At 46.8% G+C, this 20,239-nt stretch overlaps 1 protein-coding gene across 1 annotated transcript in view; it reads left to right on the top strand.

Moving 5' to 3' along the window:
• Positions 1-20,239, top strand: part of LUC7L3 (LUC7 like 3 pre-mRNA splicing factor) — a 104,134-nt gene that overhangs the window by 20,751 nt on the left and 63,144 nt on the right. The window lies entirely within an intron of this gene.

A 20,239-nucleotide genomic window follows, 5' to 3' on the forward strand; every position in this document is an offset into this window, starting at 1 on the left:
ACGGCTGTGACAAAGAAAACTACCCTCCCTGTTGAAGGAGGTGTTGCCCTGAAGGATATTCAAGACCGCAGGCTTGATTCAGCTCTGAAGCAGTCCTTTGATTTGGCAGGTCTCACTATTCGGGCGTCTGCATGCAGTTGTTATGCTGCTAGAGCCTGCCTGGCTTGGTTACAGCAGGCAATGGAACAGCCCGGTGATGGAGCGGAGACCTTATCTGAAGTGGCTCCGCAGATGGAGTCGGCCTTGTCCTTTTTGGCTGACGCCCTTTATGATATGGTCAGAGCTTCGGCTAAACAAATGGCTGTAGCAGTGGCGGCTCGCCGCACTCTTTGGCTACAACATTGGGCGGCGGACATGGCCTATAAGCAAAGGTTGGTGAAGTTGCCCTTTCAAGGCCTTCTGTTTGGTGAGGAGCTGGAAAACATTGTTAAAGGCCTGGGGGATTCTAAACCTCAGCGCTTGCCCGAAGATAGGCCGAATCCTTCCTGTAAGGGTCAGGCGGCCCGCTCCTCTTACCTCGCTTCCGTGAAGCTAGAAGATACCGCCCGGGGTGTGCTGCTGGGTTCACTTCTCGTGCCCGCTTTCAGCAGAGAAACTCCTTTTGCTCGGACAAACGTTCCGCAGCTGCCGGTTCTCGGCCTGGAGTTCAGGGGCGACCCTCTCAATGATGATGCGCCGGCCCCCTCCTAGTTTCCTGTCATCGGAGGAAGACTTTCCCTCTTTTTCGAGGAGTGGGCCAAAATCTTCGCAGATCAGTGGGTCTTGGACCTGATCAGAGACGGATACCGAATAGAATTCGTGCCCCGGTGAGAGACGTATTTGTGGAGTCCCGATGCGGTTCTGCCGCCAAACGGGTGGCGGTAGAGGAGACTTTGTACAGTCTGTGCCAGATAGGGGCTATGCCTCGGTGCCTCCCGCCGAACAAGGTCTAGGCCGCTACTCCATTTACTTTGTGGTGCAGCGAAAAGGCGGGTCTTTTCGTCCGATCCTGGACTTAAAAGAGCTGAACAAGTCCTTAAGAGTGCGGCATTTTCGCATGGAAACCCTGCGCTCCGTCATTGCGGCGGTATAGCCAGGAGAGTTTCTCATGTCTCTGGACCTGAAAGAAGCTTACTTGCACATACCAATTTGGCCCCCGCACCAGAAGTTTCTGAGGTTTGCGGTGTTAGGAAAACATTTCCAGTTTTGAGCCTTGCCTTTTGGCCTCGCCACAGCTCCCCGAACCTTCTCCAAGGTAATGGTGGTAGTTGCTGCTTTTCTCAGGCGAGAGGGTATCCGGGTTCACCCGTACCTAGACGACTGGCTCATCAGAGCAGACTCAGAAAAAGAGAGTCATCTAACTACAACCAAAGTGGTTTCAGTCCTTCAATCTCTGGGCTGGGTCGTCAATATGGCCAAAAGTTACCTGACCCCCTCGCAATCTCTAGAATATTTGGGGGCCAGGTTTGACACAGCCTCAGGCTATGTGTTTCTTCCCGAGCAAAGGCGGTGCAAGCTTCAGAATCAGGTCTGTCTGCTCCTGAGGATGCCCCGCCCGTGAGCTTGGGACATTGTCCAGCTGTTGGGATCGATGACGGCCACCTTGGAAGTGTTGCCATGGGCGAGAGTGCACCTGAGACCTCTACAGTATTCTCTACTTCAACGATGGTCTCCAGTATCTCAGGATTATCAGTGCAGACTTTCTTGGCTCCCTGCGGCTCGCCTCAGTAAGGAGTGGTGGCTCTCGGACAGCATGTTGCGGCGGGGAATGCCACTGGTGCTCCCCGATTGGTGCCTGGTGGTGACAGATGCCAGCCTGAAGGGCTGGGGCGCACATTGCCAGGGGAAGCATGCCCAGGGTCTGTGGACGCCCGACGAGTCGGAGTGGTCTATCAACCGCCTGAAGTTGAAAGCGGTGTTTCTGGCTTTTGCCTTTCAAGTGACCCTGGAAGGATTGGCTGTCTGAGTGATGTCGGACAACACGACAGCAGTGGCCTACATAAATCGACAAGGCGGAACTCAGTGCAGAGCTCTAGCCACGCAGGCCGAACAAATTTGCCACTGGGCCGAGCTGCATCTACAGTCCCTGTCAGCAGCTCACATTGCAGGTCAGAGCAACGTGCAAGCCGACTATCTAAGCAGGCATCAGATCAATCCAGCGGAGTGGGAACTAGCAGACGATGTATTCTTGCAGATATGTGCCAAATGGGGCAAGCCAGTGATGGATCTTATGGCGACCAGTTCCAATGCCAAAGTCCCGTGCTTCTTCAGCAGATGGGGGGATCCTCGCTCTGCCGAGTTGGATGACTTGGCTCAATCCTGGCCCCTGGGCTTGCTGTATGTCTTCCCTCCGTGGCCCTTGATAGGGCGAGTGCTCCTGCGGATTCGGCTGCATCCAGGAGAAGTGGTGCTCATCGCCCCGGATTGGCCCAGGAGGCCTTGGTATGCGGACCTCCGACAGATGTTGTTGGAGGCTCCTTTTCCATTACCTCTGGTTCCGCACCTGTTGTCACAGGGTCCGGTGGCCATGGAGGACGCCTGCCGTTTTGGTCTTATGGCTTGGCGATTGAGAGGGCGCAATTGAGAGACAAAGGCTACTCAAATAAGGTAATTTCCACTCTCTTGCAGGCCCGTAAGCGCTCCACTTCCGTGGCTTATGCCAGGATTTGGCACCAGTTTGAAGTCTGGTGTGTTTCAAGAGCGCTTTTCTCCGTTGCAGGCTCCTGTCTCGCCGATTCTGGACTTTTTGCAGGATAGTGTACACAAAGGCTTGGCCTATAATTCCCTGCGGGTTCAAGTGGCAGCATTGGCCTTCTTGCATGGCAAGGTTGAAGGCGTGTCCTTAGCTGCTCATCCAGATGTGGCACGGTTTCTTAGAGGGGTGCTTTGGCTCCGTCCTCCCTTGCGGGCACCTTGTTCAGCTTGGAACCTGGGGTTAGTATTGAAGGCCCTTCAAGGGGCTCCCTTTGAACCGTTTCGGCGTGCTTCAGAGAAAGATTTGACACTGAAGGCCGTCTTTTTAGTGAGCATTTCCTCAACGAGGCCAGTGTCAGAGCTCCAGGCGCTGTCCTGTAGATACCCTTTTATGCAATTCTCAGAGTCAGGGGTCACAGTTCGGATCGTGCCTTTCTTCATGCCTAAGGTGGTTTCAGCGTTTCACCTAAACCAGCCTGTTTTTCTTCCCTCCTTTGTTGAGGAGGAGTTTCCAGATTCATTTGGGCAGTTGCACCTTTTGGATGTGCGCAGGACTCTGTTGCAGTATCTGCGAATTACAAATTCTTTCAGGACCTCTGATCATCTTTTTGTGCTGTTTGCAGAGGTTCCTCGCAGAGGGTCTTCAGCGTCTAAAGCCACTTGCCCGTTGGCTCAAAGAATCTTTTCAGCATATCTGCTGTCTGGCCGGGCTCCGCCTGCAGCCTTTAAGGCACACTCCACAGGAGCGATTTCCTCTTCCTGGGCAGAAACTGGAGCACTATCTCTTCAGGAGATTTGCAGTGCTGCAACATGGGCTTCTAAGCTCTCTTTCGCCCGACATTACAGGCTGGATGTGGCTGCCAGGAGGGATGCGCGTTTTGGAGCACAGGTGCTAACGCGTGGTGTGGCTTGTTCCCACCCTATTTAGGGATTGCTTTGTTACATCCCATACGTAATGGCTTCATCTACTTGATGACAAGGAAGGGAAAATTAGGTTCTTACCTTGGTAATTTTCTTTCCTTTAGTCATAGCAGATGAAGCCATGAGCCCTCCCTGTATGATTGTCTGTATTGCAGTGATTCTGATTTCAGGTGCTGCTGTTGTTTCCTGAAGTTATATTCCTTCCCTGGGGAGTCGGAAAACAGTCTTCAGGATTCTTGTTACAGTTATAGGAGGATGAGTTTATTCCCTCCAGGAGGATGCAAGTATTCCCTCCGTTTATACAAAGTGGAGGACGAGTTTATTCCCTCCAGGAGGATGAGTTAATTCCCTCCTTTTTTGAGTTCATGCCCTTGTTAAGGGGCCATCGTTCGCTGTGAGGAAAGTTCATGTTATTCCCATTGCGGTTTGCCATACTGCTTTGGAAGCTTCAAATACTGAATAGGCAGTGGAGCTAGCTGGCCATGAGGCACTGTGAAAAGTTGAGTGCTCTCTATCTCCCCCTGCTGGTTGATGGACACAACCCATACGTAATGGCTTCATCTGCTATGACTAAAGGAAAGAAAATTACCAAGGTAAGAACCTAATTTTCCCGTCTTCGTTGCTTCCATCAGATAATTACAGTCTGGGTTGATGCAGCAGCCTAGGTTTATGGCTCACATCTTGTATGTTGTGCCCAGTACCTGGTGACAGCTCTCAGGAATCAGGCCACGGCTGTATCCATTGATTGATCTTGAGGGGAGTACCTTGCTCTAGGGGTCAGGCCTATGGATCTCTTTTGCTGGACCAGAGTGGTAGTGGTGTGGTCCTAGTGGCCCTCTTCTTTGGAGGGGAGGGGCAGTAAGTAGAGGGGAGTTTAGATGTCTGTTGTGTGGTGGTGTCTAGAGTTCTCTGTCCATCTCTTCACCCTTCTCCCCCACTTAAGTACATAAGTATTGTCACACTGGGACAGACTAAAGGTCCATCAAGCCCAGTATTTTGTTTCCAACAGTGGCCAATCCAGGTCACAAATACCTGGCAAGATCCCAGAAAAGCTCAGTACTTCTTTACTTGGTTCTGGTCTTCAATTAAGAGTGTAAAATAAAGGCTACAGTTATACAGAAAGAGGAGCAGTCAGGATCTGAAGAGGACAGTTTGGGGAATGCAGAAATCTTGTAGCACAAGCCTGCTGGGCTGAGTCTGGCGTGCTTGTACATGGTTGTCTGTGTGCTCTGTGTAGCGCATTATGGCTCAGCAGTGCGTCATGCTCTTCTGTTCTGCTTGTGATGGAGATGTGGTAGCACTGCCTGCAGCTGAGTTGACAGGCAGGAGTCTAGTCCAAGCTCTACGGCTACTGAATTGTTGGTGGGTCCATCCTCTGATGGCTTCCTGCTGGTGGAAACTGCAGTCATCTTATCATCAGGCCACTGGTCTTCTTTATGGCATAGAGTCCTGTTAGACCCTCCAGATTTGGTGCTGAAGATGATTGAAAACAGATTTCCTCAGGTCTTATAAAATTCTTATAAGATACTATCAGCAGACTATGTGGCAGTTTGAGGAGTCTAGAAATAGGTATTTTAGATGAAAACTGCTGCTGTTAATAGAGTGAAAGAACCTTTTAATACAATTCACTATTGCCTTTGAGAATAGGTCCATGGGGTTGTTTGTGAAAGTTTTTGGTGACTTTTTAAAGCACTAAAATGATAAATCTAGGACAACAATTGGCTACGTTACCTAATGTAGATTGTGAGGTAAAGGGGGAGGAACTGTATAATAAAGGGACATCTTTGCATTGGTGGTTGATTCTGATGTAGCAGCTATTTTAAAGTAGCTCACTGTAATGAAATCTTTTTGTTAGTCGATTATATTGAGTTATCTAGGCAATAAAATTGTTCCCACCCTAACTGTACTTGTTAACATGTCACTTAGTACAGGTTCCATGCCTGCATCACTTAAGATTGTGACGATTAGGCCATTGCTGAAAAAAGAAACGGAGTTCCTATGATGTATTTCCTGTCAGGCAGAGGGCGGGATGCGGCAGTGCGCCTGAGTGCAGGCCTGTACAGGAAGGCCCTGCGCCGTCGCAGAAACCGCTTTGGAGCGCTGGAACAGGTATGAAGGGATGGGGACACTATGTTTGCGGCTGCTGCCTATGGGACCAGCGGAGACCCCAGGTGAGATAGGGGAAGGAGAGCTGCTATAACAAGCCTGTGTGGAGAGGGAAGGGAAATGCTGGACCTCAGGATAGATGGGGAGACCTATGTGCAAGTCAACATGCAGGCATAGTAATTAAGGGGGAAAGTAGGGAAGCAATCTATATATGATCGTAACTTATATGTGTTTAACTGTTTATTATGTTGCTGGCCCGTGATCCATTGCACTGTGACTGCATTGACACAGGATGAGGTTTATCAGTGCTTTTGTGGCAGAGCCCATTAGATGGCATAGATAACACAGGATATGGCTGTGGAGGTCTGCACTTAAGAATCTCTTTGCAGGGCATTCACACTGATGTATCTGTACCTTTCTAGCACTTTGGAAGAATCTTAGAAGCTTCCTTCACATCAGGCTTGTGCAGTTGTCCAGAAGACAATAGCACTTTGGCCCTGGAAACCTTGAATGAGATATGTGCCAGTTTGGAAGATCTTTACAGCTAGATTCTTGAAGGCAAATGCAGAGTCAGCAGGTATTAAGCAGATGCTTCCTTTTTCTGATCTTTCTGGGCAAGCAAAAGCTTTTTTTCTGTTTTATAGTAATGGCAGCAGTGGTTCAGGCAGTCTTTTCTGGCTCATGGAACTGGATTGTGAAGAACAGAAATTCTATAAATTAAAAATAAATTATGGTAAGAGCCCAGACAGATTAGGCATTTTGAGTGGGTGTTGAAATTCTGTAACTTTCTTTCACAGTGCGGGTAGGGACAGAATGAAATGAAAACAAATTGTGTGTACTAGGCTAGAGCAATCCCAGGTTTCCTTAGCGTCCCTCTGGACCTGCCCAGAATGTGACTGATGGGTTGTGTACTCCTTCCAGCAGGTGGAGACTGAGAAAAAAATCTGTGACTCTAGCAAGCCAATAAGAGCCCTTACCAGCTAGAGAAAGATCCAGTAATCTCAGTCTCCAGCAGGTGGAAGGTGGTGAGCCCTTCAGTCTCAGACTTTTCTATTCTTTTCTCTCTCTTTTAATTCAGTTTTCAGTGTTGGTGTAATTTTCTTCTCTGTCCCTGTGCATTTAAAAAAAACAAACAAAAAAAAAACCCTGCTCTTTGAAGGCTGAAACCCTTGGGGGGTCCCTCAGAGCTTCGCGGGTGCTACACTCGAAAGGCCAAGTCCCTCCCCCCCTATCCTCCCTGAGTGCTGACTAATTTGTCTTTGCTAGCCTTGTTTGCTTTTAAAGCAATATACAATTTACCTCAGGCCCCTCGAGGAGGACAGCTTTTAGAGGTGGGAGAGGCAGCTACTAATTAAAAAAAAAAAAAAAAGTCAAAGAGCGAGCCTCCGGGTCTGCTGTCTAGGCAGAGCCGTGTGTAAGTAGTAATAGCGAGCAGGGCAGCTCCAGAGTGGTTTGTGTCGGAGCAATCAGCTGTTAAGGGATCAGCTGTTTTTTTATTTATTTCTGTAGCTATGTCAGAGAAACTCCGTTGTTGTTTGGTTTGTCAGCGACAGGGTTTAAGGGCAGCTGGTGTGTGTCGGTACTGCACCGCTGTGGAGGACCAGGGTGCAGCGACCGTTAAATTGGCGGTGCCGTCGGGGGGGTGGGGGCGAGTCCGATGTTATGGTACCGGTCGCGTCTCCTTGAGTGCCGATTTCGGCGGTAAACGGCGCCATTTTGAATGCCATTCCACCGGTTGTTTCGCAGGCCTCTCTTACTGCTGGGCCTGTTCCTACACTGCAAAATCCAGTTTTCTCAGTGGGGGAAGGAGGTTTTCCTCCTGAATTCATGGTACAGATGTATCAGACTTTTCTTCTACATAAGGCTGCGCTTGTGGATCCTCCTGGTAGGCGGTCTCTGGAGGGAGCCTCTGTAGCTCACAAACGGTGCAGACTTTCTGAGGAAGCTGAGCAGGATTTGTTTTGTGCTCATGACCAGGATATGCCCTCCTTAGAAGAGGAGGCATTTTTTCCTGAGGAGTGGTGTGCTGAGGAGCTTGACCAGACAGCAGAAGGTGTGGATTCTCTTTCTGTTGGGGATGATCCTTCAGTGGTCAGGATTTTCCATAAAGATGATCTTCAGGAGCTCATTTCTATGGTTTCTTCTACTTTATGCTTTGATGATCAGGATCTTCAAGTGTCAGAGCCCAGAAAGGTTGATTTGCTGGTCAAGGGTATTCGCAGGGCAGGTAAGTCCTTTCCTATGCATCAGGACATTAGGGATATTATTCAGGCTCAGTGGGAGTTTCCTGATTCTGCTTTCGGCTTGCTAGGTCTATGGGCAGGCTTTATCCGGTTCTTGATTTAGATAAAGACCTTTTGCGTCCCCCCATAGTGGATGCAGTGTTTTCAGCTGTTACTAAGCGAAACACTGTCCCGGTGGATGGGGGTATGGCTCTGCGAGATCCCCAGGATCGCCGTATTGAATCTTTGTTGAAGAATTCCTTTGATGTTTCAGCTCTGACAGTGCAGGCTGCAATTTGTGGGTCCTTGGTAGCGAGAGCCTGTTTCCGCTGGTCAGAGAAGGTGTTGGACCGCTCTTCTGATGATCTTTCTGCTATTGATCATGAAGTGGCTAAGCTGGAAATGGGTTCAGCCTTTTTAGCAGATGCTCTTTATGATTTGCTTCGGGCTGCTTCTAAGTCTATGCCTCTGTCGGTGGCGGCTCGTCGCACACTTTGGCTGCGTGGTTGGTCAGTGGAAGCAGCCTCTAAGTCTGAGCGCAGTAAATTTTCCTTTAAGGGCTCCTTTCCGTTTGGAGAAGAGTTAGAAAGCTGGTGAATAGCCTGGGGGAGGCCAAGGTTACGAGGTTGCCGGAGGATCGTCCAAGAGGTCTTGGTTGTGGTACTTTCTCGGCTTGGGGGGTAGAGGCCATGATTTTTGTTGATTTCGGCCAAGTAGAGTTTTTCAGGGGCAACGCTCCAGATATTTCCAAAGGACTCTGACCTTTCGTGGAGGTCGTTGGGGAGGTCAAGAGGCAGGGAGTTCCCTTTCCTCCCGCTCTCAACAATGAAGGTGTGCGGGCCCAGCCTCTAGTCCAAGAGGGCACTCGGCGCAATTTCAAGAGAAGTGGGCCCAGATTACTTCAGATCAGTGGGTACTAGAGGTTATTTGAGACGGGCGCGCATTAGAGTTCGCTCACCCTTTGTCAGATGCTTTTATAGAATCCCCTTGCCGTTCCCGCATCAAGGCCAGAGTTGTCAGAACTACTCTTCACAGACTTCTGGACCTTCGAGAGATTTGTCCAGTCCCGTGGGAGGAAAGGTGTCAAGGCCGTTACTCCATTTACTTTCTGGTGCCCGAGAAAGAGGGTTCGTTCCGTCCGATTTTAGATCTGAAGGCGGTCAATCAGGCCCTCAAGGTGCCCTCTTTTCTTATGGAAACGTTACAGTCCGTCATTGTTGCGGTGCGGCCTGGGGAGTTTCTGACTTCTCTTGATCTTACAGAAGCCTATTTCCACATTCCTATTCATCCTGCGCATCAGCGTTCCCTTCGTTTTGCAGTCCTAGGCCGCCATTTTCAGTTTCAGGCTCTTCCTTTCAGGCTTGTGAGGGTTCCTTGTACGTTTACCAAGGTCATGGTAGTTGTAGCTGCGGCTCTCAGGATGAAAGGCATTTTAGTTCATCCTTACTTAGACGATTGGTTGATCAGGGCGAAGTCTTACCACGAGAGTGTTCGTGTAACGGCTCGGGTGGTAGAATTCTTGCAGTCCCTAGGTTGGGTAGTCAATGTGCAGAAAAGCTGCCTTCAGCCTTCGCAGGCGATAGAGCATCTGGGAGTCTGGTTCGACACAAAGCTGGGCCGCGTGTTTCTTCCGCCAGCTCGGGTCTTCAAGTTGCAGGCCCAGATTAGTCTCTTCTTGCAGAATTCGAGTCCATCAGCAAGAGATTATCTACAGATTTTGGGATTAATGGCGGCAGCTATCGAGGCAGTGCCCTGGGCCTGGGCTCACATGAGGCCTCTTCAAAGGTCGCTTCTGTCGAGATGGTCGTCCCAGAAGGATTCGCTTCATCAAGGATTAACACTTTCGTTGCAAGTGAAGACCAGTCTACGATGGTGGCTTCGGGAGGCCAATTTGACCAAAGGTATGCCTCTAGATCAGCCCAGTTGGACGGTGGTGACAACAGATGCCAGTCTCCAAGGCTGGGGAGCTCACTGTCTGGGGCAGTTTGCTCAGGGTCTCTGGTCTCATCAGGAGACATTATTTTCAATCAACCTGTTAGAGACCAGAGTGATTCGTTTGGCGCTCCAGAGGTTTCTTCATCTTTTGAGAGGCCGAGCAGTACGAGTAATGTCAGACAATGCCACGGCGGTGGCTTATATCAATCGGCAAGGAGGGACGAGGAGCCTGCCGTTGGAGCGAGAGGCGTCGCTGCTACTTCAATGGGCAGAGGTCCATTTGATGGCTCTGTCGGTGGCTCACGTAGCAGGGGTCCTAAATGTTCAGGCAGATTTTCTCAGTCACGTGCTCGATCCCGGAGAGTGGTCGCTAAGTGAAATGGCATTTTGGCTGCTGGTCGTTCGTTGGGGGTCTCCCAGGATGGATCCGTTTGCCTCCGCCAGCAATGCAAAACTTCCTCTGTTCTTCAGTTGTCGCAAGGATCCAAAAGCGCAGGGCGTGGACGCTTTTCTTCAGCCTTGGCCAGCCGGTCTAGTGTATGCTTTTCCTCCATGGCCTCTGATATGGCGTCTTCTTCAGAAGGTCGAGACGCACAAGGGATGTCTGATTTTGGTGGCACCGGATTGGCCTCGAAGGCCGTGGTACGCCGACCTTTGACGTCTTCTGGTGGATCTTCCCTTCAGACTTCCAATCACGCAAGATCTTCTGTCGCAGGGTCCGGTCGTTCATCCCGATCCTGATCGATTCTGTCTTACGGCCTGGCTCTTGAAAGGGCTAAGCTGATTAAGAAAGGTTACTCCGCTCAGGTCATTGCTACTATGCTTCGCTCTCGTCGTCATTCTACCTCTTTGAATTACGTGCGCACTTGGAGGATATTTGAGGACTGGTGTAAGGAGTTTGGTTTATCTCCTTTTAGTGCTTCGGTTCCACAAATTTTGGATTTTTTTGCAGTGGGGCTTTGACAAAGGTCTTGCTTTGGCTTCTCTTAAGGTGCAGATTGTGGCTTTGTCTTGTTTTCGTGGTCGTATCCAGGGGAAGTCTCTAGCCAGTCATCCGGATGTGGTCCGTTTTTGAGGGGGGGTTAATCTCCCTCGCAATGTTCTTTTCCTCGTTGGGATCTGAATTTGGTGCTTACGGTTCTTATTAAGCCTCCCTTCAAGCCTTTGTCGTCCTGTACTCTGAAGGACTTGACTCTGAAGACAGCGTTTTTGGTGGCCGTTGCTTCGGCCAGGCGAGTCTCGGAGTTGCAGGCGTTGTCGTGTAGATCACCATTTTTGGAGTTCTGTTCCGATCGTGTGGTGTTGCGGCCTGTTCCTTCCTTTCTCCCCAAGGTAGTATCTTGGTTTCATGTTTCTCAACCGGTAGTATTTCCTGTGTTAGGTTCTTTTTCCGGCTCAGAGGAGCAGTGGCAGTGTTTGGATGTCAAACGGGTGTTGAAACACTATGTTAAGTCTACCGAGGACATCCGGCGATCTGATCGTTTGTTTGTTCTTATTGGAGGTGCGTGCAAGGGGTTCATGACCCCTAAGCCCACTATTTCTTGATGGCTTAAAGAAATGATTGCTTTGCTTCAGCTTATCTTCTGTCGGCGAAACCTGTTCAAGAGCTTGTTAAGGCTAATTCTACAAGAGGCCAGGCTGCCTCTTGGGCAGAGCGTTGTCTGGTGCCTCCAGAGAACATTTGTAGAGCGGCAACCTGGTCGTCTTTGCATTCTTTTTCTAAGCACTACCGTTTAGACGTCCTCAGTCGGCGTCAGGTTGCTTTTAGAGCGCGCGTTTTGTCGGCAGGGCTGCTCCCATAATTTCACTGCTTTGTTACTTCCCATCAGTCACATTCTGGGCCGATCTGGAGGGACGCTAAGGAAAGGTAAATTAGGCCTTACCTGCTAATTTGCTTTCCTTTAGTCCTCTGGACCGGCCCAGATCCCTCCCTTCAAGTATCTGTGTTTTGATCAGTAGTTCAGAGTTTTTTTTTGGAGCTGTGTTGCTTGTTTATTTCTCTATTAAAAAAAAAAAAAAAAAAAAGAGTACAAAAGAAATGTTTTCTGGTTTGCTGAAATGTCCTCTTTGAAGGACCATAATAGTTTTACAGGCACTCACCCTTTGTTGACAATGTGCTGGTGGCTGCTCAGGTTTTGGATGCACAGGTTCTGTAGTTCTTTTATGGCTTTACTTCTGCTTTGGTACTTTATTACTGGATCTTTCTCTAGCTGGCAAGGGCTCTTATTGGCTCACTAGAGTCACAGATTTTTTTCTCAGTCTCCACCTGCTGGAAGGCGTACGCAACCCATCAGTCACATTCTGGGCCGGTCCAGAGAGACTAAAGGAAAGCAAATTAGCAGGTAAGGCCTAATTTACCCTTATAGGGTCTAAAGAAACAAGTGTGGCCCTCCTAAGGATTTTAGTCCACTCCAGGTAGGAGGCTAAGGTTCTATTGCAAAGCAAGATGTGCCTTGCACATTCTCTATCACCAAACAAGATTGAGCTAGGCACATAAGTGCATGACACCATTGGGATGCAACAGTTCTCCCAGAGTTCAGAACTACTGCAAAGATCTGATCATGTGCACCCTTCTCACATGCCACTGTCATTTCCTCAGCTTTGTTTTTTTCCACTGTGACACAGATGTGAAAATGAAGCTCTCCATCTGTATGTTTTTCTAACATTGTCTTTCAACATCTTCTATTAAAAAAAAAAAAAGCCTTTATATTGCCAATTGCATCTCTCTTGCTTATTCCCAAGCAGGCTTAACTCGAGGAGAGGCCACAGTATCTTAAGCTTTGGCAGTGTCAGTGGTCCACTTGAGGCTAGCCTTTAACGTAGTAAATTACTGCAGATGAAGACCTTCATGGTCCATCCAGTCTGCCCAACAAGGCACCTGCCACTCCAATTTGTCACCATGCCCATCCACATATAGGCAGTTATATATCGTGCCATCTTGGAACACAATACCACAACACAATGCTAATAGTCTGAACAGTGGTTTTATTATGGTCGCAGCATAGTCACATTTATCTTCAGTACATGATTTAACGAACAATATTGTTGTCCTACCACATTTAATCACTAATGCACATCAACTGCATTTATAGGATATGATATGAATGTCTAAAAGAATGTATACTTGATCCTGATGTATCTGCGGACAAGATGGCAACCGATTGAGACACCTGCTGGAGCTCCGGGCCCTAGGCCTGAAGGAAACCAACTCTGCCACAGCCCCTGAACCCGGAGGTGGAACCAGAGCGACAAGAGGCCAGGAATTGGGGTACCTGAGACACTGCCTGGAAGCACATTGGTTCTCACCTCCAGTGACCACAACGACTGCCGAACTGTCTCATGTCGGAGCAGTGTGACTTCAGGACCTCAGCTGATGAACTTGCCAGCTGCCAACTCACGCCTGACGCTCTCCACCACACCAGAAAGGCTCCGAAACAGCACTGAGCTGCGCACGGGACCTCCGACGACGACCAAACCGGCTGCCTGACACGCTGCCTTGCACAGAAGCAGCGCCGGAACAGCACTGTACCCTGGGATTTCTATTGGTGTCCATGCCAGCCACCGAACTGCGCATGGCATGGCGCTGGAAAGGCACTGCCTCCTGGGATATCTGCTTCGGGGATCTGAGCTGGAACGTAGCTGTGCTTCGGGCTACACCGACCCCAGAGCAGTGGACCACTCCGGAACCCATCCTGCTCTCCTCTGGGGCCACTCCGGCGACCAACTTTCATCAGACTATGCAGGACCTCCACTGACAACCACTCCTGCTACCAACACTCCTCATACTGGAGCAGCACCAGAGCAGTACTGTGCCCTGGGATCTCCATGGGTGTTCATGCCAGCCACTGACCAGGGCACGGCACGGGAGTGGCACTGCCCCCCCCCAGGATATCTGCTTCGGGGATCGAAGCCAGAGCATTGCTGGACCTCTGGTTACACCTTCCCCAGAGCACTGGACCATTCGGGAACCCATCCTGTTCCTCCCTGGAGGTCACCCGGCCACCTACCTACATCATACCAAGTGGCTGATGACTGAAATCCAACCTGCTATCCCTGATAGGGCAAGGAAGAGGGGCACTTGAGAGAGAGAAGCCACCTGAGACAGCATATCTGACTTCACCACCAGCTTGAAGAAAACAGAATTGGCGGAAGGGAGAAACAACTGCAGCCAGGAATCATAGCACTCCCTTAAATCAGAAGGATGGGAAAGACAACCTGACCAAACAACCATCATCCTCAGACTACAGCGCCCAGTGAACCTCTGCACCAGCAATCTATATCAATGCAAGATCTATGGTGAACAGAGTCTTACTAATAAGGGAACTGTTAGAATAATCCGATGTAGGTCTTTTATTTATTTCTGAAACGTTGCTCACAGAAGTCAGTAGTTCGATACTATCCCATCTATACCAACCCGGATATGACATTCTCCATTCTCCAAGACTAAATCAAAAAGGAGGAGGTCTAGCACTCATTTTTAAGAGCTTTTTACACATATCATTAGTTTAATACAGGAGTGCTCCCAGAACTGGAATACATGATATGTATACGCCATGACAACAAAGGTGCCAATCATTGCTCTACTCCTTATCTACCGTTCACCAGGACCCTGGACTAAGGCTGAACCTACCATAATGAAGATAATTTTGTCTGCGATGTCCCAATTTCCAAAGGTAGTTGTCCTGGGAGATCTAAACCTACATCTAGAGAATGATGGAGATGCCATTGCACATAACTTTAAATCATTCCTGAGAACCTTTAAAAAAGGTTCCAAAGGAGATCCGGGAAATTATAGACCGGTGAGTCTGACGTTGCTGCGGGGCAAAATGGTAGAGACCATTATTAAGAACAAAATTACAGAGCATATTCAAAAGCATAGATTAATGAGAGAGTCAACATGGATTTAGTGAAGGGAAATTGCCTCACCAATCTATTACATTTCTTTGAAGGGGTGAACAAACGTGGATAAAGGTGAGCTGGTTGATATTGTGTATCTGGATTTTCAGAAGGCGTTTGACAAAGTACTTCATGAAAGACTCCCGAGGAAATTGGAGAGTCATGGGATAGGAGGTAGTGTTCTGTTGTGGATTAAAAACTGGTTAAAAGAAAACAGAGAGTAGGGTTAAATGGTCAGTATTCTCAGTGGAGAAGGGTAGTTAGTGAGGTTCCCCAGGGGAGCTGTGCTGGGACCACTGCTTTTTAACATATTTATAAATGACCTAGAGATGGGAGTAACTAGTGAGGTGATTAAATTTGCTGATGACACAAAGTTATTCAAAGTCGTTAAATCGCGGGAGGATTGTGAAAAATTACAAGAGGACCTTACGAGACTGGGAGACTGGACGTCTAAATGGCAGAAGACGTTTAATGTGAGCAAGTGCAAAGTGTGATGCATGTGGGAAAGAGGAACTCGAATTATAGCTACGTCATGCAAGGTTCCACGTTAGGAGTCACGGACCAAGAAAGGGATCTAGTTGTCGTCATTGATGATACGTTGAAACCTTCTGCTCAGTGTGCTTTGGCGGCTAAGAAAGCAAATAGGTGGTATTAGGAAAGGAATGGAAAACAAAAATGAGGATGTTATAATGCCTTTGTATTGCTCCATGGTGCAACCGCACCTCGAGTATTGTGTTCAGTTCTGGTCGCCGCATCTCAAAAAGATATAGTGGAATTAGAAAAGGTGCAGAGAAGGGCGACGAAAATGATAAAGGGGATGGGACGACTTCCCTATGAGGAAAGGCTAAAGCGGCTAGGCCTCTTCAGCTTGTAGAAAAGGCGGCTGAGGGGACATATAATAGAGGTCTATAAAATGAGTGGAGTTGAACAGGTAGATGTGAAGCGTCTGTTTACGCTTTCCAAAAATACTAGGACTAGGGGCATGCGATGAAGCTATAATGTAGTAAATTTAAAACACATCTGAGAATTTTTCTTCACTCAAAGTGTAATTAAACTCTGGAATTCATTGCCAGAGAATCTGGTAAAGGCGGTTAGCTTAGCGGAGTTTAAAAAAGATTTGGATGGCTTCCTAAAGGAAAAGTCCAAAGACCATTATTAAATGGACTTGGGGAAAATCCACTATTTCTGGGATAAGCAGTATAAAATGTTTTGTGCTTTTTTGGGATCTTGCCAAGTATTTGTGACCTGGATTGGCCACTGATGGAAACAGGATGCTGGGTTTGATGGACCTTAGGTCTTTCCCAGTATGGCAATACTTATGTACTTATGAACAACTGAACTTGATATACATGGGGGAGGTCTAACCTGTGAGCTAGGCCACACTTTAGATTTCCTTACTTCCCATCCCACCAACCTAATTGGTTCTACCACATGGAAGCCAATACCATGGTCTGACCATTTCCAACTGGACTTTACCATTAATACCTGCCTTTTGAACCAGAGGGAAAATCGATGAATCCAGCTTCTGGAACAAACTAAAAAACGCCCTTCTCCCTGAAAGCCCCTTAGAAGAATCAGTAAAATTTGTCTCTGATATCAAAGTCAAAATACTGCTGGACAAAATAGCTCCAATAACTACCAAAAAAGTTATAGCATCTTGAAAATCACCATGGTTCTCAGAAGAGCTATCACAACTTAAACAAAAATGCAGAAAACTCTAAAAGAAATGGAGAAAAAGCAAAGCTACCAATGATGGATCCAAATGGAAAATCTCATTTCGCCACTACAAACAAAAAGTAACCAATTCCAATTGAAAATACTGCAGCAGCCTAGTGGGCCAGGACACCCTTGGCAATTAAAACAATATATATATATATTCACCTTAGGAGCCTAACTGCATCCACTCTTCTGATAGAGAGGAACAAACACGCCCCTCCGCTCAAAGCCTAGATGACTACTTTGAAAACAAGGTCAATCATATTGGAGATGACCTATCCAAACAAAGCGAAAAGAACTTAAAAGCCTATGACTGGGGGGGGGGGGGGGGGGTCATCTCTACTCTAGATTCAAGTTGGGGTATTAAAGCAAACCAACTATGTGGCAATCATTCTAACCACTATCAACGGCAGATGTAAAATCACTACTACTGAAATGTTCACACTCTCATTGCTTCCTAGACCATTATCCAGAAATCCTGTTCCAAACTACCCAACAGAAGTAGTTTATTGGCAAACAGACTGCCTGAATGGGATTCTGGCTCTCATTCAGATATGGGCAAAATCGTCCTCGCACCACTTTTAAAGGGATCAGGGTTAGATTCAGCCTCCACTGTAAATTATTGCTCAGTGGTGAACATACCACTCTTTACAAAAATGCTTAAATCATATGTAAGTAAAGCAATTATCCAAATATCTGGACACATTCTCCACACTACAGCAGTTCCAATCTGGATTCAGATTCATACACAGCACTGAAACCCTGCTCTTAGTGCTAACAGCGTATGTCAATCAATACCTATGCAAGGGGGGATCAGGTGCTTCTACTTAAGTTTGATATCTCAGCAACATTCAATGTAGTGGATCATGTAATGCTACTAGACTGTCTGGATTAGATTGGAATTACCGGCCAGGTCCTCAAATGATTCAATGAATTCCTGTCAAACCATAGCCACTTAGTTAAACAAAACAATAACCTTTTTAAATATTGGATTCCGAAATGCGGGATTCCCCAAGGGCCCCCGCTCTCTCCCATCCTGTTAACTTCTTCATGTCTTCCCTTAGCTCTATTCACCTTGGATCAGGAGAACTACTATTATCGTATACGGATGACATCATGCACCTCCTGCCTCTGACATCCTCGCACCAAGACCCTATCCGATTGTAACAATTGGGATGAACTCTATCCAGACCTGAGCCCTAGTAAACAAACTGAATTTGAATACCCAAAAGACTAAATATCTCTGGTTCTGGAATCAAGGAACTGAGTTCCCATCTTCAATAACACTACCAAACACCACCTTTCCAGTTGAATTGGAAGCAAGAGTGCTTGGTGTCATCCTTGATTCTTCCCTATTGATCATATCCCATATCAACCAGCTATGGAAGAAGAAAATGTTTAAAATGAGACAGCTTCGTCTAGTTAGGTCATTCTTTGATCAAAAAGCTTTTGCAATACTGGTACAAATGCTTTTCCTACTGCAATGCCCTGTTTCTTGGCATTAGGCGCAAAAACAAAATAAAACTACAGGTCATACAGAACACAGCTTCAAGACTAATCTTCAAACTGAACAGATACACCAGTGTGTCAACCTACCTTGCAAAACTACACTGGCTACCAGTAGCTAAAAGAACCAAGTTTAAGGCTGCCTGTCTTCAGATTCTTCAGGGTACTGCCTCTATACTCCTAATCAGCATCTCATCTGTTTTCATTGTTCACTCCAACAGACTAAAAGAACAACTGATCCTAGCCCCAGCATTTCACAAGGGAATTCGCTCTGCAACTCGCTTTTCTCAGTGGCAGGGATCACATTATGGAACTCATTCCCTCTGGCTGTCAGAACAGAGAATAACTTCCTCAGCTTCCGAAAGAAGCTAAAAACCTTCTTCCTAAAGACCCTTGCACCAAAGACTGCTGTGTATTACTCACTGATCCCCAAATAAACTTTAGAAATATCGAATTTGAAACGTCTATAACAGCACTCTATAACATCATATCTGTGGTATTCACCCATTAGCCTACTTATAAAAAATATAATAATTGTTCCACTAATATTGTAAACTGCACTGAATCTTACAAGACCGAAATTGAATTTAATTTTGTCAGTTTTGGGATGTGGATATTAGAAATCTGCCTGACATTAGCTTTACTTCCCAAATAATGTAGATGCTGTCTAAACATCAGTCCTCCCATCATAACACATCAACAGCCATGAGGCCATTTGAGTTGTTGTGTTCCATCTTCTGTATTTGAATCTTCTGTGTTTATCCTACATATTTTTTAATTCCGTGTTTTATCTTCACTGGGAGAGCATTCTAGACATCAACCAACCTCTGTAAGAAAAAGTATTTCCTACCATCCTGCAGTCTCAATTCATGTTGTCCAGTTCTGCTTACCTGTCTCTGGAAAAGATTTGTTTTTATATTTATTTATTTATTTATTTGTTAGGATTAGGATTTATCAATACCATTCAAGTATTTTAAACATTTGTATCATATCTCCCCTGTTCCACCTTTTATTCTAGGATATACATTTCAAGTGTCTTCTCATACATCTTTTGGCACAAACCCCATACCATTTTTTTTGCCCTCTACTGAACTGCTTAAGTCTTTTTTTTTTTTTTTTTTTTTTTTTAATGTACTTAGCAACACACAGGCTCCAAAACTGAACACACTACTCCAGATAGGGCCTCACTGATTTGTACAAGGGCATTAACACCACCTTTCTTCTGCTGGTTATGCCTCTTGCTATGCAGCCTAATATCATCTTGGCCATGGCCACCACCTTGTCACATTGTTTTCTTCACCTTTTGATACTTAGATAATATCACCCCAAGGTCCCGCTCCTAGTCCCTGCATATTAGCCTCTTGCCCCCCCCCCCCCCCCCCCCAACAAACAAGCTGCTTTGGATTTCTACTTCCCAAATGCATCCCTCAACTTCTTTGCATTAAATTTTAAAAGCAAAACATTAGACTGTTCTCCTGACTTATGTAGATCACTTCTTGTAATGTCCACTCCGTTGAAACTTTTTCTGTCGTCCGCAAAAAGGCAAGCATTTCCTTCTAACCCTTTGGCAATGCCACTTGCAACTGAATGGGGCCGCAGTACTGATCCTTGAGGCACTCCACTACTTCCCTGTCTTCTGAGCAAATTTCATTTACAATCACCCTCTGCCAGTCAGTTTTCAATCTAGTTTACCACTTTTAGTCCTGATTTCAGCCTGCTCAGTTTATTCGTGAGTCTCCTATGAAGAACTTGTGTCAAAGGCTTTGCTGAAATCCAAATAGACTATATCTGGCATGCTTTTGATCCAATTTTCTGGTCACCCAGTCAAAGAAATTAGTTGGATTCATTTTGCATGTTTCTTTTGGTTAAAATAATATAGCTTCAGATCTTGTAATGCATTGGATTCCAGGAAATCCACTTTCTTTTCCTTCAGCAGTGCCTCCACTACTTTTCCAACCACCGAAGTAAGGCTTACTGGCCTGTAGTTTCCCATTTGTTCTCTGTTTTGTGAAGAAGGACCATATCTGTTTGTCTCTCTCTCATCTCCAAGGATTTATTAAGTCTTTGAGGACCTACAAGAATCCCTTTGAGCTACCTTAGTATCCTGGGATGGATCTCATTTGGCCCCATGTTTTTGTCCACTTTGTTTTACAGGCTTTTTCATATGGCTGTTTTAATTTCATTAAAAATAATAGTTTGGTGCAAACATTCTTTTTCATTCCTCTCCTTTTTTTTTCAGTTTAAATCACACTGTCAGTTATACT

Source organism: Microcaecilia unicolor, chromosome 6 (genome assembly GCF_901765095.1).
Source record: "Microcaecilia unicolor chromosome 6, aMicUni1.1, whole genome shotgun sequence".
In the NCBI taxonomy this organism is placed as follows: domain Eukaryota; kingdom Metazoa; phylum Chordata; class Amphibia; order Gymnophiona; family Siphonopidae; genus Microcaecilia; species Microcaecilia unicolor.